The sequence below is a fragment of the Geotrypetes seraphini genome, chromosome 3 (genome assembly GCF_902459505.1).
Source record: "Geotrypetes seraphini chromosome 3, aGeoSer1.1, whole genome shotgun sequence".
In the NCBI taxonomy this organism is placed as follows: Eukaryota; Metazoa; Chordata; class Amphibia; order Gymnophiona; family Dermophiidae; genus Geotrypetes; species Geotrypetes seraphini.
Window position 1 is genome coordinate 89465042 of NC_047086.1, and position 24327 is coordinate 89489368.

The 24327-nt window shown below is 40.3% G+C and overlaps 1 long non-coding RNA gene across 2 annotated transcripts in view; it reads left to right on the forward strand.

The window, feature by feature from the left end:
• Nucleotides 1–208: 208 nt before the first annotated feature.
• LOC117357791 overlaps nucleotides 209–24327 on the forward strand; it is a 108951-nt gene continuing 84832 nt past the window's right edge. Inside the window, exons 1-4 of one of the 2 annotated variants that reach the window (XR_004538858.1) lie at nucleotides 209–345; nucleotides 2736–2806; nucleotides 12010–12136; nucleotides 20451–20497. This is a non-coding gene — a long non-coding RNA (uncharacterized LOC117357791). Of the gene's footprint in view, nucleotides 346–2735; nucleotides 2807–12009; nucleotides 12137–20450; nucleotides 20498–24327 lie in introns of those variants that run through there. The other variant, XR_004538857.1, reaches the window with a different exon arrangement.

Here is a 24327-nt window from a genome sequence, read left to right on the forward strand (position 1 = left end):
AACTACAAGTACCAGCAGGCACCAGGCCGGTGATAGCAAAACCTACAAAGGGATTAGCTCCTGCAATCAGCTCTGCTGGGGGCAGGGCTAGTCAGCAGTGAAGCTATCCAGGCTCATTAGCAAAGCATCAGAGAACCACAGGTGTTTCTAGAGACAATCAGCCCAATGCTAGAGAAAAAGGTGTGGTCTCTAAGCTAGGGAGGCAGCCACAAACTTACAGCATACCTGAATCCTTGCAGAGAAGCAGACCTGTGCAAGCCTGGATTTAGAAGGCAGAGACTGGCACATCCCAAAGCAAGCATATAGAAAACCTCAGAACTGAAGCCTCTAATCATTCTGCTGAAGGTACTGAATATGATATGGAAATGCCAGAAGAAATGTTAGTAAATAATATTGAAATGGAGCCTGAGGAATTAAGCATATTTGAAGTCAGGGTCACAGAGTGAAGTTTGAGGGAAGTAAAAGCTGTTTCTAATAATGTGGTGTTGCCTCACAAAACAAAGTAACAGAAAAATTAAGAATTACTGCTTCTGATTTAACTAAAGGTAACAGAAGAGTTAAGAATCCCATGCTCAGGGTGAGAAAGTTAATCACACCCTGAGAATTGCTCCAGAGGCAAGCTGTTTGAAGTTGCCAGATTTTCTTGAACTGTAAAGTGAATAAGCATGGTGGGCTAACAGGCTGTTTAGCCACCAATGAGAGGTTTTTAAAAAAATGTTTTGAATTGCACTATAGTACAAAGCCAGAAAATAAAAACATCTTAAAATTCACACTAAGCACATGTGCTGGACCTTTTATTTGATGCAGACACCCTTGTACCCTCCATGCCTCATTCAACCGCTTGGCTGAGGCTTGGATGACCCAGGTCAGGACTCTGGCGAATCCAGTCCAGGTCTTACCCGGTCACAATACACAAACATAGCATGGCATACGTAACATGTAATGTAATTTATTTCTTATACTGCTAAACTCTGTTAGGATTCTAAGCGGTTTACAGAAAATAAACAATAGGGTGCATTAAAATTATAAGTAATATAGGTTTACAGAGAAATATACATTAAAGGATACAATAAAAATAAGATAAATAAATATAGAATAGGTACTTTGAAATTCCCTTACTGTCCCGAAGGCTCACAATCTAACTAAAGTACCTAAGAACAAACAAATTAGCAAAATAATAGAGAGGAAAATAAAGATAGAGGAAAAAAATGAGATATGAAGCATCCTAACAAGAATACATTGAACTCTCAAAACCATACTGTTAAAAACAAAACGTACATTCCAAAATAATAATGTAATGGAAAGAAACTAATTAAATAGAAAATAATTTTAAGAATTAAATCAAATATAGAAATGTAAAAAGAAAAATAAACATTAGAAGTGAGGAAAAAAGAAAAGGTAGAGGAAGGCATATAAATAGAATGGAAAGAGAAACAGTTAAACAATAGAATTCTAAGAAATTTTAAATGAAAACTAAACAAATAGACATGTAAATCTGTCTTGGGGGGGGGTTTCAGTGTGCTTCGCCCACCCCCCTTTTTTAGCAGATGCTAAAGCTGTTGGTTTTATTCAGGGGGGGTTTGGAAGGGCCCTTCTCCTTGGGGATGGTCTCTCTTCTCCTGCGCAGGGCCGGGATCCAGCATGGCAAATCTAGTATTCCTTTTATTCCCAGAACTACCTCTAACAAACATTGACAAGATTAAATGAGACTATTTGTGTTTACTGTGTAATTGTAGGAATGCTATTGTTAAATATACACAATACAGTACACATACCATAGCCTGTATTAGATAGTCAGTGAACATTGCAGCTGAGCCAGTCATTTTTCAATCTTTATGGACTCAGAGAACTGAAGTGGTTCTCTCATATAGCAGTTCATGTGGTACGTGCCTTGCATTAACCCTTATCCCTGTCTCTACTGAGATCTTTGCAATTTATTTTCTATCAAAATTCTCACTTTGGAATCCATCTTCTCTGTATCGCAGAATCTGATGCTTTTCTTTCACAAACTAAATTAGTGCCTAACCCAGTTGTTTCCTAACCTAACCTGGTTTCCCAATCTATCCAGTTGTTTCCTAACCTACTCAGGTATTCTGCCCTAACCCCTCTGTACCTGGGTCCCGCGCATGCTCTTTGCTTTCTCTCTAAGCTTGGACATTCCCCCATTTTCCCTCTGAACCCTACACCTTCCTAACAAACTTCTCTCCCTCTGAAATCCAAGAGAGAAATTGCAAGATGGTGCTGGTCCAAGATTCATGATGACATCATCAACTATGAATATTCAGAAGAAATAAGGCTAAATAGGTTCACTTGGCTGCATATTAAAGAGCTTCTTCATGAGCATAAAAAAGTCATGCAGTCTCCGACTAAAGTCCACTAGTTTCATGGACAGTATCCAATCTGGGTCACAAGTATCCAGTAGATCCTAAAATATACAGGTATTTCTCATAGCTCATTTCTAGAATGAGCAATGGCTCTCCCAAATCTACAGTATAGGACTATTATGTTTTATGGACTTTTCTTCCAGGAACTTATCCAAATTTCTTAGGAACTCTGTAATCTTTGCTGCTTTGATCACATATGCTGCCAACCAATTCCACTGCATAATTTTGCATTGCCTAAAAACTTTCTAAGATTTCTTTTCAATTTTCTGGTCATTAGTTTTATGTAGTGTCCTCTTGGTCTTATGTTGTTGGAAAAATAACCATTCTCCATTTAAACCTGTTCACCCACAGGCATTTATGTTTCCTAAAGAAATTCCTTGGGAGTCTGCACCTGAAAGCTCAATTTCTGACCGAAGCACAAAGTAAGCAAATATGAAATACATTTTCCACTTAAGATAACTTGTTTAAAAGTTTTAATGACTATGAAAGATATGTGAATGGAGAATAGCCAGAGCTGAAGCAATCACAACTGGCGCTTCTCTTTATACGTTTCAAACATGCTAATATAAACCTGAGATGGTAGCAGATTAACTGAGTGAACCAAGCAGTTGAGGAGAAACCTCCAGTTCAACATTCATTTATAGCCTGAGTGTACAGAAAACTCATTGGCAGGCAATATGGCCAGTAGGAAAAAGGAGGTACTGATGCCTCTGTATAAGACTCTGGTGAAACCTCATTTAGAATATTGTGTACAATTCTGGAGGCTGCACCTTCAAAAAGATATAAAAGGGATGGAGTCGGTCCAGAGGAAGGCTGCTAAAATGGTGTGTGGTCTTTGTGATAAGGCGTATGGGGACAGACTTAAAAATATCAATCTGTATACTTTGGAGGAAAGCGGGAGAGGGGAGCTATGATAGTATCTAGTACCTAGAAGGATTCCTAATACCTGCTCCCCTCCCTATTGTTTCTTTCCCTTACATGTTTTCTTTTTCTTTACATATTTGTAGTTCTAGCCCTTCTTTCCCTCTTGTCTCTGTAATTTTTTAATTTTTAGTCTTTTAAAGCTAGTATTTTCTCCAGTGTTGTGTGTTTTTAAAATGTATTTTAGTTAATAGACAATTTTAACATTTTTGTACACCACCTAGAACAATGGTTCCCAACCCTGTCCTGGAGGACCACCAGGCCAATCGGGTTTTCAGGCTAGCCCTAATGAATATGCATGGAGCAGATTTGCATGCCTGTCATGTCCATTATATGCAAATCTCTCTCATGCATATTCATTAGAGCTTGCCTGAAAACCTGATTGGCCTGGTGGTCCTCCAGGACAGGGTTGGGAACCACTGGCCTAGAAGGTTTGATTAGGCAGTATAAGAAATTTTAAATAAACTTGATAGAGCCATTTTAAATACCTACGTAATATAAATGTTTATGAGTCGAGTCTCATTTGAAAGGAAATTTTGCAATGAGAGGGCATAGGATGAAGTTAAGAGGTGATAGGCTCCAGAGTAATCTGAGGAAATACTTTTTTTTATAGAAAGGGTGGTAGATGCGTGGAACAGTCTCCCGGAAGAGGTGGTGGAAACAGAGATTGTGTTTGAATTCAAGAGGGCCTGGGATAGGCATGTGGGATCTTTTAGACAGAGAAAGAGATAATGGTTACTGCGGATGGGCAGACTAGATGGGCCATTTGGCCTTTATCTGCTGTCATGTTTCTATATGCTATAGCAGGTAAAGAATGATGCATTATTAAATTTCTTTAATGTATGGATGCATGGGTCACTGCTGGAGCTCAGCCTATGGCTAAGAAAACAGATGGTGAGCTTTCTGGGAGAGCGCAGCCCAATTTCCGAGTTTTGGCATTCTATGAAACACTGCATCACAAAGCTAGTGTTGTTGGCTTTTTATTTTTTCTTTCTCTCTCTCTTTTGAAAGCTTCTGCTCTACACCTGCCAGCTGCAAGCAATGCTAATGATTTCCTCTGCGAATTGCCTTTTACATCAAGGTCAACAAACAAAGATGATCCAGGAAACATGTTGCTCCAATTAGCGATGGAAGCACAAAAGGTGCAGCAATAGGCAGACAACAAAATAATCACACGAGTGTAGCTCAAACTCACCACAGCTCTAGCCAGGTTTTTTAAAAGGCATTTGTTAATTAAAAACAAAACTAAAATTGTCAGTCATTTAGTTTTGTTTGCCATTCATGCAGTGTAGAAACATGCCTAGAGGCATCTAAATTGACTTAGGCACCAATATTACATGTTGTATATTATCTGTTGTGATTTTTTTGTAGTGATTTTATATGTACTTTTGTGAACTGCCTAGATATAATTTTTTTAAATAAATAATATTAAGCCAGGGTTTTTTTTGGCCTAGATCATCTAGGTGCCTACCTGTAGATGCCTTTTATAAAAATCAGGGCCTTAGTGCTTGTCAAATTAGTCACATAGGCAGCGCAAGAAATTTCATCATAGAACTGCTGACAATGGCATTACCTTTCTTCTCTAAACTGCTTCGACTACATGCCTGAACCTGTTCTTCAGTAACCATGTTCTGAACTCTCTGCCAGTATGGTTGGCTTTATGACTTCCTTCTGGAAAACTGGCGCTAGACCAGCTCATTCACATTGCTCACCAGATAATAGATTACACCAATCTAGGATTCATTCTCAACTGTAGTCCAGAATACTCTGTCTCACTGCACCCTTGCTAATCTTCCCAACGTTCCAGCATAATTCCTGATCATCCTTGCCCCCAACATGATTGGAGGACTGTGTGGCGCAGTGGTTGAAGCTACAGCCTCAGCACCCTGGGGTTGTGGGTTCAAACCCTGCGCTGCTCCTTGTGACCCTGGGAAAGTCACTTAATCCTCCATAGCCCCTGGTAGGTTAGATAGATTGTTGAGCCCACCGGGACAGATAGGGAAAATGCTTGAGTACCTGATTGTAAAACCACTTAGATAACCTTGATCGTCAACTCTCTGTTTGACATTGATTTACACAAACGTTCCAACTCAGATTCCCCTCCCTTTGCTGCGAACTTAGCCGACTATTTTGCTACAAAAGTCCTTAAATTGAGATCGTCTCTTGTAGGTGCAAGCATAGATTTACCAATAACTCTAATTGCCATAGAAAAAGAAAGCTCACCTGTCGACATGATCTGGAATCATTTTGAAAATCCAAATTGGAACCAATTTCTCAAACTTTATGCAAACTATATAAATTGCTTATTGGACAGTTGCCCACCGACTATTAGGAAATCAGCTCCCACCCCTTTCAAGGCTGAATTTTTCAATTGGGTCTCTTCATGCATGTGCACTGGCACATCCTTGTGACTCCTCCTATCAAAAATTCTAAGGAGTCTGTTTCCCTGACTGCCAACTACAGACCTATCGCCAACATACCATTTTTAAAAAAACAAATGGAAGATCTGGTTAACATCAATCTCATTAAATATTTAGAGAAATTGTACATGATTCCCAGTCAGGGTTTCATACAAATTACAGCACCGAAACAGTTTTAGCTTCCACGACTGATCATCTTTTCCATTTGTTTTCCCGGGGCAAAAGCGCATTGGTACTGCAGTTTGACTTGAGCAGTGCCTTTGACCTCGTTGACCATGACACTTTGCTTAGATGCCTTGACTCCATCGGCATTTCTGGTCAGGTACTAAATTGGTTCAAAGGTTTCCTAAAAAATGTTCTTACCAGGTTTACAGCGAAGGAACTTTCTTTCAGGCTTGGAGTAACCCCGGTGGAGTTCCTCAGGGCTCCCCACTCTCCCCTTCACTCTTCAATATCTACATGGCATCATTGGGAAATATGCTATCCAATTTAAAATTGAAATCATATATATATGTGGATGACATCACAATAATTATTCCCATAACCTCACTGACCCAAGAGACAAAACAATTCATCTCATCTGTCCTTACACGGGTAGAACAATGGACTACGCAATTTAAACTAAAACTGAATTTGGAATTTGACAAGTCCCAATAACAAGATCACAAACACCTCTCTGAAGCTAAATGGGTCAGACTACCCAATTAACTCTATAATCAAAATCCTTGGTGTCATCTTGGAGCGAAGCTGGACTTTTGAAGATCACACCAACGTTCAGGTTAAAAAATGTTTTTTCACCTTATGGAAATTCTGTACCATTAAACATTACTTCAATTTCCTCTCTTTTCGACTGCTGGTTCAATCTTTATAATCTTAAGTACTCTAGACTATTGCAATATTATATACTTGGGATCTTATAAGAAAACTACCAAATGACTGAGAATCGTCCAGAACGCGGCAGTCTGTCGCATCTTTGGCCTCAAGAAATTGGACCATGTAAGCTCATGTTACAAAAAACTACACTGGCTGCCTGTGGTAACAAGGGTCATCTTTAAGTTTGCTTTCCATAGCAACTGAAAAGGTGGGGGAAGGGGAGAAAAGTTAGGAAGAAAGGCAGGCAGGATAGGATGCCATTTTTTCTGGGCTTTCTGTTGGGGTTGGTAGGGGAAGGGCATAAAGGAGTGGACAGGTGAGTGAATGGGAATTGTATGCTGGTTGAGTGATAGGAAATGTGTACATGAAACAGTAGAGCAAATGTAATAGTTGGGTGGAAGAATCTGGAGAAGAAAAGTGAGGTAGGGGAGGGGGCTGATGTCCAATAAGGGATCATGCATGCAGGGAGAAGGGGACAAAGAATTAAGATCCACTTTAGAGGAGAGAGGCTTCCGACTCTTGGCAGCCCCCTTGCGGGGTTGCTCAGGACTCCCCACTCTCTCCAATCTTATTTAATTTTTATATGACTATTTTGAACATCTTTAAGCCGTCAACTTGGGAAACTTTGTTCACTTATGCGGATGATATATTCATACTGATTGAGATAGATCTGGATACTACTGATCTAGTATCTAAAGTAAATCTTTGTATCTCTAAACTTCAAGTCTGAGCTCAGTCCATTCGGATGAAGCTTTAACACAACTAAAACTAAGTTAGTATGGTTAGGTCCAAAACTGGACTATCTTCCTCTTTCTGTAGCCCTGGTTTCTGGATCCTCTCTACAAATCGAGTTTTCTGCTAAGATTTTGGGAGTCTTTCTTGACTCCTACTTTAGTTCAGTCAATTATATTATCTCGTATGGGCTATTGTAATGTTACCTACCTCAGTATCACAGAAACCTGCCTTTATAGATTACAGCTGATTCAGAATACTGCTGCGAAATTGATCTTTGGGAAATGTAAATTTGATCATGTGACTCCGTTGCTCCAGAGTCTTCAATGGCTCCAAGCTTATTTCAGAGTTCAATTTAAGTGTCCTTGTGTGGCTTTTAAAATTTTATATAGAATTCCTACTCATCTTATTCCTTTATCATGGAATCATGGAGTGTGTGGCGCGGTGGTTGAAGCTACAGCCTCTGCACCCTGGGGCTGTGAGTTAAAATCCCACGCTGCTCCTTGTGACCCTGGGCAAGTCACTTAATCCTCCATAGCCCCAGGTACTTTAGATAAATTGTGAGCCCACCGGGACAGATAGGGAAAATGCTTGAATATCTGATTGTAAAACTGCTTAGATAAGCTTGATAGGCGGTAGATAAAATCCTAATAAACTTGAAACTTTATAGATTCTCTTTTTCAAGAGGTAACCAAAAATTTAAATTATCCCTTCCTTCCAGGAAAGGGATCAAAGGAGTTAAGATTTTCAGTCATGCTTTGAGTTTTAAATTTTTACAACTTTGGAATGACCTTCCATCTTTTTTTAAGAATTTCTGGCTCACTTCAACTTTTTCGTAAATCTTTAAAAATTGTTTTATTTGCCAAACATTTTTAAAATTTACTTTTTCGTAATTTGCTTTTATTTTTTAATGTTCTTATTTGTTTAAGTTAACTATATTGTAAACCGAGTCAAGCTTTCACAGAATGATGACTCGATATGTAAAACCAAGCATTAGATTAGATTAGATTCCAAGAAGCTCTTGTTCTGGGAGACTAGAAGGGAGCATTACATCAGTCATATACAACTAGGCAGCCAACCATTTGAAAAACAAGGGATTGGCTAATCTTAAAATACTTACTTTTAATGTAGACAGGGTACTATTTCAAATCAAGCATACCAGGGTAATGAGGTACTTCAAAAAGGAGAGTTTGGATGTGAAATTTTTACAGTTGGATACTTGGGACTGCTGTAACATTTGCTTGACAAATTACAGCTATACTCGCTTGAGGAGCGCAGAGAGAGGGGGGACATGATCGAGACGTTCAAGTATCTTACGGGCCGCATCGAGGCAGAGGAAGATATCTTCTTTTTCAAGGGTCCCACGACAACAAGAGGGCATCCGTTGAAAATCAGGGGCGGGAAACTACGAGGTGACGCCAGGAAATTCTTTTTCACTGAAAGAGTGGTTGATCGCTGGAATAGTCTTCCACTACAGGTGATTGAGGCCAGCAGCGTGCCTGATTTTAAGGCCAAATGGGATCGGCACATGGGATCTATTCACAGGGCAAAGGTAGGGGAGAGACATTAAGGTGGGCAGACTAGATGGGTCATGGGCCCTTATCTGCCGTCTATTTCTATGTTTCTATGATCCAGTGGAGAAAACTCAATTTTAGTGAACTGTTGATTGGGCACTGTGGATGTGGAACTTCACTTCTTCCTTTGTGAATCATATATTAGTCTTCTTATAAGAGATTCACTTAAGTTTAGCTTATAAAAAGCTGCTCTGTGACTGGGTAGGTGAGTTGGCACTTTCTCCTGTAATGATAGAGGGATGAAAATTTTAGTGCATAAAAAGTTATATATTAAGAACATAAGAATTGCCATACTTGGTCAGACCAAAGGTTCATCAAGCCCAGTATCCTGTTTCCAGCAGAGGCCAAAACAGGTCTCAAGCACCTAGCTAGATCCCAAGTAGCAAAACAGATTCTATGCCAAGCCATCTCAATAATGGCCTATGGACTTCTCTTTCAGGAAATTATCCAAACCTTTTTTAAACCCTGCTAAGCTAACTGATTTCAGCACATTTTCCAGCAATGAATTCCACAGTTTAATTAATCTAATTCTTACCCCCTCTTTTACAAAGGTGGCATTTTAGCGCACGCTAAATATTAGCATGCACTAAATGCTAACGTGTCCATAGACTTATAATGGACGCGTTAGCGTTTAGCACGCATGTATATTTAGCGTGCGCTATATTGGCTAGCGCGCCTTAGTAAAAGGACCCCTTAGTCTTATAAATCAAATCATCTCCTAGATCGAGGTAGAAACATAGAAACATAGAAAGATGACGGCAGAAAAGGGCTATAGCCCATCAAGTCTGCCCACTCTACTGTCCCACCCCACTCTACTGTCCCACCCAATTAAGTCAGAGTGCTGCTCGACCCACGTAGAGATCCCACGTGGATGTCCCATTTATTCTTAAAGTCGAGCACGCTAGTGGCCTTGATCACCTGCACCGGTAGTTTGTTCCAGTGATCCACCACCCTTTCTGTAAAGAAATACTTCCTGGTGTCACCACCAAATCTCCCTCCTCTGAGTTTGAGCGGGTGCCCCCTTGTGACTGAAGGTCCCTTAGGAAAGAATATGTCGTTTTCCACCTCGACACGACCTGTGACGTACTTAAATGTCTCAATCATGTCACCCCTCTCCCTGCGCTCCTCTAGAGAGTAGAGCTGCAACTTGCCCAGTCTTTCCTCGTATGAGAGACCCTTCAGTCCAGAGACCATCCTAGTGGCCATTCGCTGGACTGACTCGGCTCGAAGTACATCTTTACGGTAATGTGGCCTCCAGAATTGCACACAGTACTCCAGATGAGGTCTCACCATGGTTCTGTACAGTGGCATTATGACTTCAGGTTTACAGCTGACGAAGCTTCTATTGATACATCCCATCATCCGCCTTGCCTTGGATGAGGCCTTCTCTACTTGTTTGGCAGCTTTCATGTCTGCACTGATGATTACTCCCAAGTCCCGTTCTTCTGAGGTCGTAGCTAGTGTTTCTCCATTCAAGGTGTATGTTCTGCATGGATTTCTGCTGCCGAGATGCATCACCTTACACTTCTTTGCGTTGAAGCCCAGCTGCTATGTTGAGGACCAGTTTTCCAACTTGATCAGATCCTGCGCCATACCATCCGTGAGATCGCTTTCACCTACTATATTACACAGTTTGGCGTCGTCGGCAAACAGCGCTACTTTTCCCTGAAGCCCTCAGGTTAAGTCCCTTATGAATATGTTAAAAAGGGATGGTCCCAGGACTGAGCCCTGCGGCACTTCGCTAGTCACCTCCGATGTCTTAGAGAGGGTGCCATTGACCACCACCCTCTGAAGTCTTCCACTCAGCCAATCATTGACCCATGCCGTTAGTTTCTCACCTAACCCCATCGATTTCATCTTGTTTAATAGTCTATGGTGTGGGACACTGTCAAACGCTTTACTGAAATCCAAATACACAATGTCCAGAGGTACACGATGAGTTGTCAAAACTGGTGTTCCACAGGGGTCATCCTTGTCTGCCGTGCTCTTTAATGTTTATCTCCGACCACTATGTACATTGTTACGTGATCATGGGGTATCTTACTGGTTATATGCTGATGACATTCAGTTCTTTTTCTCTGTGGAGAGTACAATGGATGAAGCTTGTGAAAGATTAAGTGAGATCATGTTGAGACTAAGGGATTGGATGGATATGAGTAGACTGAGGCTCAACATAGCAAAAACAAAAGTGATGTTATTATCCAAAAATCCAAATGAGTTGTCAATGGCCCCTGTTCAAATTCTGTATACTGCTTTGCAATTTTCTGAGGAGATGCGCTATCTTGGAATGATCCTTGATTTGCAAGTAACGTTTTGATTACATGTACAGATGCTGATTAAGGAAAATGTAGTTCAAGTTGCGACTTGTAAGAAATTTACACTACTATTTGTCTGGTAGTGACTTCAAATAGGTCCTCCAGTCAGTTGTGCTTTCAAGTCTAGACTACAGAAATATAGTGTTTCTGGGTTATGTCCACTATATTAACAGTGTTGTAGGTAGCACAGAATTCTGTTATCCATACATTATTTAGGTTATCAAGGTGCGATCATGTATTAGAGTTTTACATCAAGTTGTACTGGCTTAAGGTAGAGTATAGAGTGAGGTATACATTGCTGCTGCTAACCTATTTAGCAATACATAAATTGTCGCCACGATACCTGTCAGACTTCACTCCTAAAGTTACATTCTGCTGGTAACAGTGATTTGATTAAATCATCTAGAAAGGAGTTGCAGTTGCAAACCATGAGGGCTGTGACATTTTCATGTGCAGGCCCAGAAGAGTGGAATAAACTCCCGGGGTTACATATGTCAGCAAGGGAATCTTGGCACATTTAAATGTTTGTTGAAACATCACCTGTTCTGTCAGATGGAGAGAGAAGAAAATGTAGTTTCACAACTTGAGTGTATAAACGATAAAAAGAGACTGGGGTGGGTAATTGTGGCACTGGAGTAAGTATTGTATGACTGAGTGGGGTGGTTTATTTTTGTGATTTAATTTTATGTAGGACAAGGCAGTTAAGATAAGACTATATTTACACATATGTGTGTATTGCATTTTTTTACTATGTATGTGTTTTTGGAACCCACTTTGTGACTGATGGCAGCCAATCATGGAGCGACGCGGGACCAGGCAGGAAGCGCAAAGGTCACGCTCTTGCCTTATGTGCTGCTCTGCAGTGAGAGAGGCTGCCGTCCAGCAGGAGACCGCACTGGACCACCGCCAGTTAAAAGGTACTGGGGTGGGGGGGGGGAGGGAAGGTGTATTCGGTCTATAAGACGCACCCACTTTTCCACCCCCTTTTTAGGGGTAGAAAAAGTCCGTCTTATGGAGCAAAAAATATGGTATAAATATTCATCAAACAGATAAGTTTTTTAAACTACCTTATAAAGGCCTGGTAAAAAGAAGAATTTAAGATCAAGCCACTAAAACATTTGTTCCAAAGTCCTGCCTGAAAGGATAGGGTTATATTAAGAAATCTTTTCTATACACAACCTTTTATTGAAGAGGAAAAAAAATAAAGTTGTGTTTTGTGAAAAATGTCTGTTTTTTATTAGTTCAAAATGATCTAAAAGGTAACTTGGTATAAGACCATATAATGTTTTATAACAAATACAGGCCAATTTAAAAATTATTCTTGCCTTTACTGGAAGGCAATGCAACTTTTGATAGTATGGTGTTAAATATTTTGATTTTTTTTAGAGTGAAAATTAGACCCACAGCTGTATTTTGGATGATTCACATCCTCCTAATGATTTTTTTTTTTTTTTTTTAAGAACCTAGATAAATGATGTTGCAATAGTCTAAAGCAGTGGTATTCAACCCAGTCCTCAGGGACCACCGGGCCAGTTGGGTTTTCAAAATCTGTCATCCATATTCACTGTGGATATCCTGAAAACCCAACTGGCCAGGTGGTCCCTGAGGACTGGGTTGAATACCACTGATCTAAAGTATTCAGAACACAATCAATTTAAAAGACGAAAAGTCAAAATAAGCTTTAATTGTGCAAAGCTTCCGTAGCGTGAAAAAACTTTACTAAAGCATCAAGTTGAGCATCGAACAATAAGTTTTGGTCAAGATATACTCCCCTTGTCATCTAATCCCCCTTCCCAGAACCAAATCATCCACTATCTCCCCCTTCCCCAAAATTCCTCCTCCCTGCCCCTTACTCTCTATCCCTCAATAACATGTCAACCGACTGCACTCATCAGCATATTTACTAAACATATTTATGTTTTTCCTGTTAAAACATCCAAATCACTATTTTCAAAACCCACATTTTAGACATTTTTCTAGGTTGGTCATCTAAATTCCAAGGGGGCATGTTGAAGGTGTATTTTGGGAGGGCTTAGGGTAAACTTGGGATCTAGCTAGGTACTTGGAACCTGGGTTGGCCACTGATGGAAACAGGATACTGGGCTTGATGGAGCTTCAGTCTGTCCCAGTATGGCACTTCTTATGTTCTTATGTTAACATGTGTGTATTGGTGTCATCTGTCAGACAATTTTTGCCATGCTATCTTCTACCACACTATATCTGAGAGTGTGGCGCAGGATTTAGAGCTAAAGCCTCAGCACCTAAGGTTGTGGGTTCAAACTAATACTTTCTTCCCCATGTCTGTCTACATTCTGCAGCCACTTACTACCTCCCATAGTAAAGCAACAATATTTTTTGGTAGGATAAGTTCTCTAGAAATACTGATTTAATATTTCATTTTTGGGGGATTTGTCAGATATGCCCATTATCTTTCAACAAGCCAAATTTGATTTTCTATGCATTATTTGGGCATATTGGGCTTATTCCCCAGAAAGATGGATAGAAAGACAGATAGCAAGACACAACTATTTTACATAATAGTTTCTGACATTTCTTATGTTGGAAAGCACAAAAAGGCTCATTAATGTGGCCAGTTTTTAAAGGTAAAACTACCATACGGTTGAAATGGAATTGAACCTCCTTACTGTGGATAACAAACAAACTTTACACAGGTTCCAAATGCAATTGTCTAAATACTTTTGAATTATTGAGAATTTTTACTCTTGAGAATAGGAGGGGAAGACCTCAGAAGCCTGCACCATCAAGAATATCAATTCTCTAATGATCGTTCAGCAGGACAGGTTTTTAATCATAGGTCTCATACGCCCCTCCACACCGGTTAACAGCTTAATACTCCGATTATATATTTAAATCCTTTGCTCATTTAGACCGGTGAAAGAATGAAATGCACTTATCTGTGGTTAGAGATAAGAGCCCGACGGGACCCGTTTCGCCACACTCTAGGCTTCGTCGGGGGACTTTTTTTGAGAGCTGTGAAACAACACAGAACAAAAAGACAAGCGCTGTAACATTCCATATAAACAATTGTCTTCATTTTTATACGAAATAGTACTCACTGTGTTCAGTTTAGACAAACACTTCAAAAAATGGCGCCGGTGGCGCTAAGGCGTCTTAGCGCCACCGGCGCCATTTTTTGAAGTGTTTGTCTAAACTGAACACAGTGAGTACTATTTCGTATAAAAATGAAGACAATTGTTTATATGGAATGTTACAGCGCTTGTCTTTTTGTTCTGTGTTGTTTCACAGCTCTCAAAAAAAGTCCCCCGACGAAGCCTAGAGTGTGGCGAAACGGGTCCCGTCGGGCTCTTATCTCTAACCACAGATAAGTGCATTTCATTCTTTCACCGGTCTAAATGAGCAAAGGATTTAAATATATAATCGGAGTATTAAGCTGTTAACCGGTGTGGAGGGGCGTATGAGACCTATGATTAAAAACCTGTCCTGCTGAACGATCATTAGAGAATTGATATTCTTGATGGTGCAGGCTTCTGAGGTCTTCCCCTCCTATTCTCAAGAGTAAAAATTCTCAATAATTCAAAAGTATTTAGACAATTGCATTTGGAACCTGTGTAAAGTTTGTTTGTTATCCACAGTTTTTAAAGGTGACAGAATCTAAAGACTGGGTCATATTTGCTTTGCAATTAGTCATGAAATAAAACGTTTGAAGATGAGATTAACTAAAAACTGAATTGTCATTTTGGCTCCTCTACTTTAGTATTTCTCAGCTTTATGTCCTTAGGATCCCCCGACAGATTCAGTGATCAGGATATTTGCAGTGAATAAATATGATGTAGATTTGTATGTATTTGATCTGAGAACCAGGAAAGTTTCCATATGTTAGTTACCCCGAGGTAAAGGTCAGAGAAGAAATGCATTGCCCTACTTGATAAGCCAGAGCCCACAGTATATTAATAAAAAGTTCATACACTGTTTCATAAGTATTAAATTGTAAAACTATAGAACTGCTTCTTAGCAGTGCTGAATGTTGCTTATTGGTTTCTCACAAGGAAACCTGATTATCCTGTCTAACATCATTAGCATTTGAATGTCAGATATGACAGAAACTTGCCTTTCTTGTAACAAATGTTCCATAAAATGGCACATTTTCTCCCTTACTTTTCTTCCAAAACCATGTGTAAAAATGTGATGATGATGATGCCGCTATATAAGACTCTAGTGCAGGGGTAGGGAACTCCGGTCCTCGAGAGCCGTATTCCAGTCGGGTTTTCAGGATTTCCCCAATGAATATGCATGAGATCTATTTGCATGCACTGCTTTCAATGCATATTCATTGAGGAAATCCTGAAAACCCGACTGGAATACGGCTCTCGAGGACCGGAGTTCCCTACCCCTGCTCTAGTGAGAACTCAATTACGCTGGTTTTTACAAAGCTGTGGTGGAGGTTTCTACCATGGGCTGGTGAGGTAAACGCTCCCACCCTCAACAATTTTGGAGTTGCACTTTCAAAAAGATATAAACAGGTTGGAGTTGGTACAGAGGGTAGCTACTAAAATGGTTAGTGGTCTTTATCATAAAGGCCTCCTTTTGCAAAGGTGCGCTAGTGTTTTTAGCGTACGCACCAGATTAGCACATGCTATAGCGCGCGTTACCTGAAACACTACCACCTGCTTAAGAGTAGATGGTAGCGACTAGCACGCACGCTATTCTGCGCATTAAGGCCCTAACACACCTTTGTAAAAGGAGCCCAAAGTGTATGGGGACAAAATTAAAGATCTCAATATAAATATTTTGGAAGAAAGCTAGAAGAGCAGAGATATGATAGTCATTTAAATAGAAATAATTAAGCAAAAATATTACTAGCCAGTGTTGGGGTAGCCCATGTAGATATACTTAACACACACAATGGTGGAGAAAAAGCCTCATACAGTCATGGATTTCAGCAGCAATCCAAATTGGATTCAAGCTACTCTTTTTTTCCTCATCATTGGCATAAAAAAACTATTTGAGGCTTTTTCTCCATCATTGTGTGTGTTTCATATTGCTACAACAACGACACTGGCACTAAAGAGATAAGTGCCGGTTTCAGTTATTAATTTTGCACAATAGCACTTTATATGAGTTTTAACCACAAAGCATTAGCACTTTTTTGATCAGAGGCACTGAGCTCGATGAAAAATACCTCTTTCCTGCAGAGGCTGTAGAGAAAATCGTTCATGATTTTACAGGGCAGGCATCTGAGAGCACAGTAACCTAAGAATCTAACAACGATTGGAGATAATCATTTATACAAATCTTTTGTTTGGATAATCGAGAGATTAAGTTGACTTGTTTCCATTGTGGAGTAATTTAGTGAATTTGTAGAATGGCATCTCAGTTGAGGTGATGGAGATGAAAACTGTATTTTTAATTTAAAAAAACAACTTGGAACAAGTATACTGTATATAGGGGAAACCTGGACATGTTCTCTTTTTAGAGGACTCTCTGGATGCCTGGATGGATTTTTTTTTTTTTTTTTAAATGGGGAGTCTTTCCAGGTTTAGCTGGCTCTCCTGAGTCCCCCCACCTAACTCCTCCCCAGCCGTTGAAATTCAATCTTCAGGTAGCTGGTGCAGCAATGAGGTGAGCCTGGTGCCACTGGCCTGCCCCGGAAGCCGCCTCTCTGCAGGTCTGGCAAACAGGAAGTTGCTGCAAAGAGGCAGCTGCTGGGGCAGGCTGGTTGCAGTAGGCTCGCCTTGTTCCTATTCGACCAGGGAGGAGGTAGGTGGGGAGGGAGTTGGAGACGTCATGAGGGGAAGCAGCGTTGAAAGTTGGAGGAGAGCTGGAGAAACAGCATTGAGGGAGGGCTGAAGAAACCGTATGGAGGGAGGGAGGGCTGGAGAAACATTATGGAAAGAAGAGAAAGCTGGAGAGAAGAGCATGGAACAGAATAGTGCTGGATGGAAGGGGAGAGGTAGAAACAGCAGGAGAGAAGGTTGGATGGAGTGAGAGAAGGGCACGTGTGTGTGTGTGTGGGGGGGGGGGGGGGAGGAATGAAGTTGGGGATTGGAAGGAGAGAGAAATTGAGAAAGAAAGAAAGAAGCACTCATGAGAGAGAGGGGTTGGAAGGAGAGAGAGAGAAGCACCTGTGGGGAAGGAAAGTTAGAGAGAGGGAGAGAGAGAGAAAAGCACTAAAAGGATACAGAGGATGGGAAGGGGAACCAATGAAATGGGTGAAAGATGGGTGGGACTGTGGTGGAGTGTGGGCAGGGATCTGGGTGGAGTATGGGTGGAATCATGTGTCTTCTTTTTTGTTTTCACAAATATGGTACCCTTACATATTTAGCAGGGGTGTCAAAGTCCCTCCTCAAGGGCCGCAATCCAATCAAGTTTTCAGGATTTCCCCAATGAATATGCATGAGATCTATTAGCATACAATGAAAGCAGTGTGTGCAAATAGATCTCATGCATATTCATTGGGGAAATCCTGAAAACTTGATTGGATTGCGGCCCTCGAGAAGGGACTTTGACACCCCTGATATATAGGATCGCTAAGGGAGTGAGAGAAAGAGTAGATGGCATGGATGGGCAGACTGGATAGGACATATGGCCTTTATGTGTCTTTTTCTCTGTTTCTGATGATCCCATTCAAAGGTGATACTTTTGAAAATACATTTATTGAAGAACTGGACAGATATGACACTTGGAAAGAAAGAGGGAATAGAATGGTGAAAAGACGGAGCAGAGAAGAGTTGATCTGTTATTTGCATACAGATGGACAAGAAGGGGTTACGGTGTTAGTACCGATATGGAATACAGGGAATTTCTTACCATGAATAGTTACAGCCTCATGTTTATAATCTAGTTCATTGTTCAGATTTCTTTCTCCTTAATTAAAATCATAATTTATTCCTGGCAGACTCACATAAGATTGATTTCTTTGTTTGGATTTACACTTAAATACAGAAGTGCAACAAGGGAGAGCAAGCCTGCAATTTGCAGCTTACATTTTTTGCATATTTCCTGTAAAAAAATAGGTGCAGAAAAAATAGATAATTACCATCTAAATTCTATGTAATTTTAAGGAATTCATCTTAATGTTCTCTCCCTAATGATACATTTTTTCCATTGATTTTTCTCTTATTTCTCAAAAATAGATAGTAATATACAGCTGGAAAGCACCAGGTAGTTTAAAAATAAAGGAAATGTTATCATTTACATTACATTACATTAGTGATTTTTATTCCGCTTGTACCTTGCGGTTCAAAGCGGATTACATAAGAAGAGAACTGGACATTTCCAGGATGGTACATGACAATAGAGAATACAGTTTGAGGATAGAGACTTAATAACAGAATGATAGTAAAGACTTAATAACATCGGAAGATGTTTTGGACGGCAGTGTTTTGGTTTCTTGGGGGATGGGGTGAGGGAGGTTAGGTAGATTGTATATGCTTTTTGAACAGCAGTGTTTTGATTTCTTTACGGAATGTCTTGAGGTCTGATGTTGTGGTTAACAATCTGGTGATGGAAGGTTCGAGTTTTGCAGCATGTGTTGCCAGGAGGCTATCATAAAGCTTTTTGCGGTGAGTACCCTTGAGTGGTGGGTATGTGAATGATGTCAGTGTTCTTCTTGTTCTGGTTGGAAGGTTACGGTTTAGGCGGTCATTTAGGTAGGTGGGTGCAGTACCGTTAATTACTTTGAAGAGTAGACAGTATAGTTTGAATTGAATTCTGGCTCGAATCGGTAGCCAGTGTGAGTCTAGGTAGGCATTGGTGATGTGGTCAAATTTTCCGAGTGAGTAAATTAGTCTAAGGGCTGTGTTCTGAACAGTTTGAAGTTTTTTGATCATGTTTGTGGGGCATGGTAGATAAAGGATATTGCAGTAGTCCACGAGACCTAGTACCAGGGATTGTACAATTATCCTGTAGTGTTCTTTGTCAAAGAATTTCCTTATTTTTCTTAAGTTGCGCATTGTGAAGAATGCTTTTTGGGTAGTTTTGTTGATTTGGGTCTGCATAGTGCAGCATCTGTCTATCAGCACTCCCAAGATTCTGAGTGAGGTCTGGATTGGGTATTTGGTTGCTTTAATTTCTAGGTCTGTTTTGGATGGGTTTTTGTCCGTTTCAAGCATTAGGAATTTGGTTTTGTCCGAGTTTAGTTTCAGTTTGTGGTTTGTCATCCATTTTTCTACTTCATCCAGAATTATTTCCAGGTGTCCTGTTGAGGTGTGGTCTTGGATTTCAAAGGGGAGGAGAATAGTTATGTCATCTGCGTAGCTGAATGATGTTACATTTAGGTTGTCTAAAGTGGTGCCGAGGGAGGAGATGAAGAGATTGAATAGAATGGGCGATAGTGGTGACCCCTGCGGGACTCCGCATGGATTTGACCATGGGTTAGATTTCGTGTTGTTTGTCTTAACTCTGTACGTTCTTGTTTTAAGGAATCCTTGGAACCAATTGTAAACCACCACACGTGCTATGTGTTTCTTAGCAAGTAAATCTAGTTGTTAACAAGTTCTTATGGAGGGGCTGCTACAGATCTGCTCTGTTTGCCAACATACTCTTTGCCTTCAGAAAACAATATAACCAGGGATTCCTTCCCTGGAGACCTACTGCTACTATTACTATTTATCATTTCTGTAGTGCTGAAAGGTGTACATTTAACATTCAATAGATGGTCCCTGCTCTGAAGAGCTTACAATCTAATTTAGACAGACAGACAGGACATCTCAGACTTAGGGAATTTCTGGGTCAGAGGAATGATTTATAGGTATCTGACAGTGAGTGGGAGTTGAATACAACTTCAAAATGTGGGCTTTTAACTTGGATTTGAATACTGCTAGAGGAGGAGCGTGACATATTAACTCTGGCAGCCTGTTCCAGACATATGGCGCAGCAAGAAAGAAGGGACAGAGTCTGGAGTTAGCAGTGGAGGTAAAGGGTACAGATAAGATGGACTTACCAGATGAACAGAGTTCACAAGGGGAAACATAGGTGGAGATATGTGATGAGAGATATTGAGGGGCTATAGAATGAATGCACTGGTAAATTAGTAAGATGAGTTTGAACTATTGTTTAAAAAAAACAAACTTCTGTTTTGTGCTTACAAATAAATAAAATCCTTGTAAGTTCTATTTAGTAAATTATTTTTATGTTCTGGATTTTTTTTTCTCATTTTTTGTTAAATTGGTAGCCCCACATTTTCCTTATCATATATATGATATATATACACATTATTATTTTGCTGATGAGTGATTTTTTTTTTTTTAGCCTCTGTCAAAACCATGCCATGTCCAGCAATGACATTGAATATCCAGGTATGTGCGGAAAGCTAGTTAGGGGCCAATATTCGGCCTTTTACTGAATAGGTGAATCCAAACAAAGAGAGGACTGTGTTTTATATCTATTTAATTTATTTTATATCCCATTCTCCTCAACAAGCTCAGAACTGGTTACAGGTTAACATACATAAAATATAGACAACGGGCTACAGGCTAACATACAGAGCAGGTTATATGTTGACATTCATAATATATAGACATAGAGTTACAATTTTCCATACTTATAGTACAGTGTGTTTATCCTAATTCGACATACACAGAGGATCTCATTCAGCATACATTTAACATAGAAACATGACGGCAGATAAAGGCCAAATGGCCCATCTAGTCTGCGCATCCGCAGTAACCATTTTCTCTTTCTCTCTCCGAGAGATTCCCAAGTGCCTATCCCATTTCTTTTGGTTAGGTTACCTTGTCAGCAATTAACCACATAAGTGCCGACGACTCCTCAACTCCATTTTCAGACCATCCACAACATAGCTGGTTTCTGTTTAGGTTTTTACAGACCAATGCTCAAAACTTAGCGCTGTTCCATACAGCACTGGGACATACCGCATTAAACAATGGGAAATTAAGGGGAAGGAATTTGCTTAGCACATGTGCATAAGATCTCTGCAACAGCTTTTTTTGAGAACTAGGACCAGATCTACAGAGACATTCTTCAATAGGATTTCTTGGCCATGTTTGTCAACTTGCCGCTCAAGGAGGTAAATTTTCTTAAGTTTTGCTACAACAACTGGTTTATCTTCAAAGGTCATGATAGCATTTTTGGGCACAATGTTTTAGATTTTCTGAATTTCAGAAAAGATGATTCTTCTCTCTTTAAATAACTCAATGCCAGCTCCAAGGGCATAAGGGCAATGCTTTATGAGCAGTGTTTCTCTGAGCATGAGGCAGAATAGCTGATAGCATTAAAATAGATGCAAATGAGGCTATTTGTGGTTGTCTTTGGTATGTGCATTGTATCCAGTGTTGGTGCCTTCTGAATATCCTGTGCATTCTAATGCCAGCACTAATCAGCTCTTGCACCTACAGCCTGTTTTACAAAGCCGTGTTAGTGGCTGCCGCGCGGCAACAGCCCCAAAGCCCTTTAAATCTCTATGGGCTAGGGGGCCGTTACCGCGCAGCAGCCGGTTGCGCGGCTTTGTAAAATAGGCCTCAAGTTTCTCAAATTTATTAAAAATTTGATATACCGTTTAAAAATTGTCTAAGCAGTGTACAAAAGAAGAATATAAGATCATAAAATCATCACGGTGCTGATGACTAAGGCATGAACAATGACAAAATACATAGAAACGTGCAAAGGGGTGGGGGAGATATACAATTTGCAATAGGATGGTGAAATAAAAAAGGTCAATACAATGAGAGGGATGTTGTTTTTTGGATGGCGAGGTACAAATCGTAGACATCTTTGAATAAAAATGTTTTAAAATTAGCTTTAAATTTGTCGACAGTGGTAGCGAATTCCAAAGAGTTGGAGCTATAACTGAGAAAATCTTTTTTCTGGTGGTGTCATAGAAGAGGTGACATAGGGAAGGAATATTCAAGAGATATTGATTGCTAGATCTGAGTGTTCTGGAAGAGCAGTAAGGAATGATTAACCTGTCAATGAATCCTGGGGAATGTAGAGTTTTCATTTTAAATGTGAGTAATAAGATTTTATAGGTGATTCTGTGTGTAATTGGTAACCAGTGCGATTTTATTAGAAGAGATGTAACATGATCACATTTTTTTGCTTTGCATATTAGTTAGATGGCTGTATTTTGGATGATTTGCAGTCTTTTTAATTCTTGCTGGCATATTCCTTGATACAATGAATTGCAGTAGTCGAGTTGTGAGATCACCAGGGAATTACATTACATTAGTGATTTTTATTCTGCCATTACCTTGCGGTTCAAGGCGGATTACATAAGAATTGTCAGGACATTTATGTAGCAGGATGTTGAGAGATTATGGTTCTAGAAGTGTAAAATTTTGAACATCGGCCTATTAGAGAGAAAATTTAGTGGCATAATCTAGTTAAGTGCTGCTGAAAATCCCCAGATAGCCTTTCACAGGTAATTTCATTGCAGCAGGAGCGCTTATCTAAATAAATCAACAAAAACAACATATTGTTACATAAAAATCCACAGATGCCTAAGGCCCCGCTTATGAGATGTCTGGGCCAATCAGACTTTCCTGATGCATCTGGGGAGGGAACTAAGGCTCTGATTAGCCCATAGGAGGGGCCTTAAACACCATGGGCCAATCAGAGCCTCAGACTCCTCCCCGGTGCATCCCAAGTTTAGATGATGCCCATCTCTGTGTTCAGGTAAGGGGGAGGGGTGCGGTGGAGTCTGGGGAGGGGGGTCACTACTAGTTACAGCAGGTAGTTTAGTGCAGCAGGAGAAAGTGGGCATCTCTCCTGCTGCCGGGGGAGGGGGGGAATGTTTGGGTCAGGTCATAGCAGGATCTCTTTATTATTATTTTTTTTTATTTAGTGCAGCAGAAGAGTGGGCATCTCTCCTGCAGCCTGAGGGGGGGGGGGGGGGCGTGTTCGGGTCAGGTCACGGCAGGATTTTTTATCAAATTATTTTTTTATTTAGTGCAGCAGGAAAGAGTGGGCAGCTCTTCTCCTGCTTGGGGGAGGAGGAGGGGGAAGAAACGCGGCCAAGATGTTAGGGAAGGGGTGTTGTGATGCAGCAAAGAGAATGGGCATCTCGCCCGCTTCATAACAATACAGATGGGTTTTCTAACAGTCTCTGACATTGACCGTCACCCCTGGACCAGTTGCATTTTTTTTTTTGTCGCCAAAAGCCGATCTCCATTTTTTAAAATGGCTTGGCCTAAAGAATCCACCGGAGGGCCACTTTATTGTTGAAGAGCCCATTTGTATGTCAGTGTCGGAGACTGCTAGAAACCTCGCTAAAGACGGAGATAATCCATTTTGATAATCCGCCGCTAAACTGTGTACAGGTTAAACCACTGGAAAATAGTTTAGCGAGGACGTTAAACTTTTGACAATCTTGCCCTCAAAGGCTAGATAGTGTCTTGACTGATATTTGACCTGTTCTTCAGTGTGCATTATAGAGGTTAAAGCCAGCAATTATCAAATAGTTTAAATATGTTTTCTATCTTATTCTCAAATTATGATGCTAGGGAGTTGGGTGTGGGGTGAGCTATATTTGAGGCAGTCGTTGCTGTGCAGTTTGTCAGTTTTGTTAAAATTTTGAACAACTTTCTTAAATCTGGTTTGATATTAACTGTTTTTATACTCCCCCCCCCCCCCCATTTAATTTTTAAAATTGTAAACCACTTAGGCCCCCTTTTATTAAACCATGCTAGCATTTTTTAGCACAGGGAGTGCTGAATGCCCTACGCTGCTTCCGACGCTCAGAGTTCCTGTAAGCATCAGGAGCAGTGCGCAGCATTCAGCGTGGCTCCCGGCACTAAAAACCGCTAGCACGGTTTAGTAAAAGGGGGCTGTAGACTTTACTTCTGCAAATATTTGCGGTATATCAAATAAACTGAACTGTGTAGTAATTTTGTTTTTTGTTTTATTTGTCTGTTATAATATGCATGTCAGTTCCTTCATCTGTCTCTAAGCGCTTGATCTCCTGATTTTCTCCAAGCTCTTTCTAGTTTTTAGACTTTTTATTTCTGCTGATTACCATGGTTTATTCTTGCTTCTAGGCAGTTTTTTCTCTACTAGTGGAGCTATTAATTCTAATGTGATTTCTATTGGTTCTGTCCATTTTTTTATGATTTTGTCCGGGATTGGGTATGTAATTTGTAAAGAGGGCCCTAGCTTTTCCCAGAACATTTAG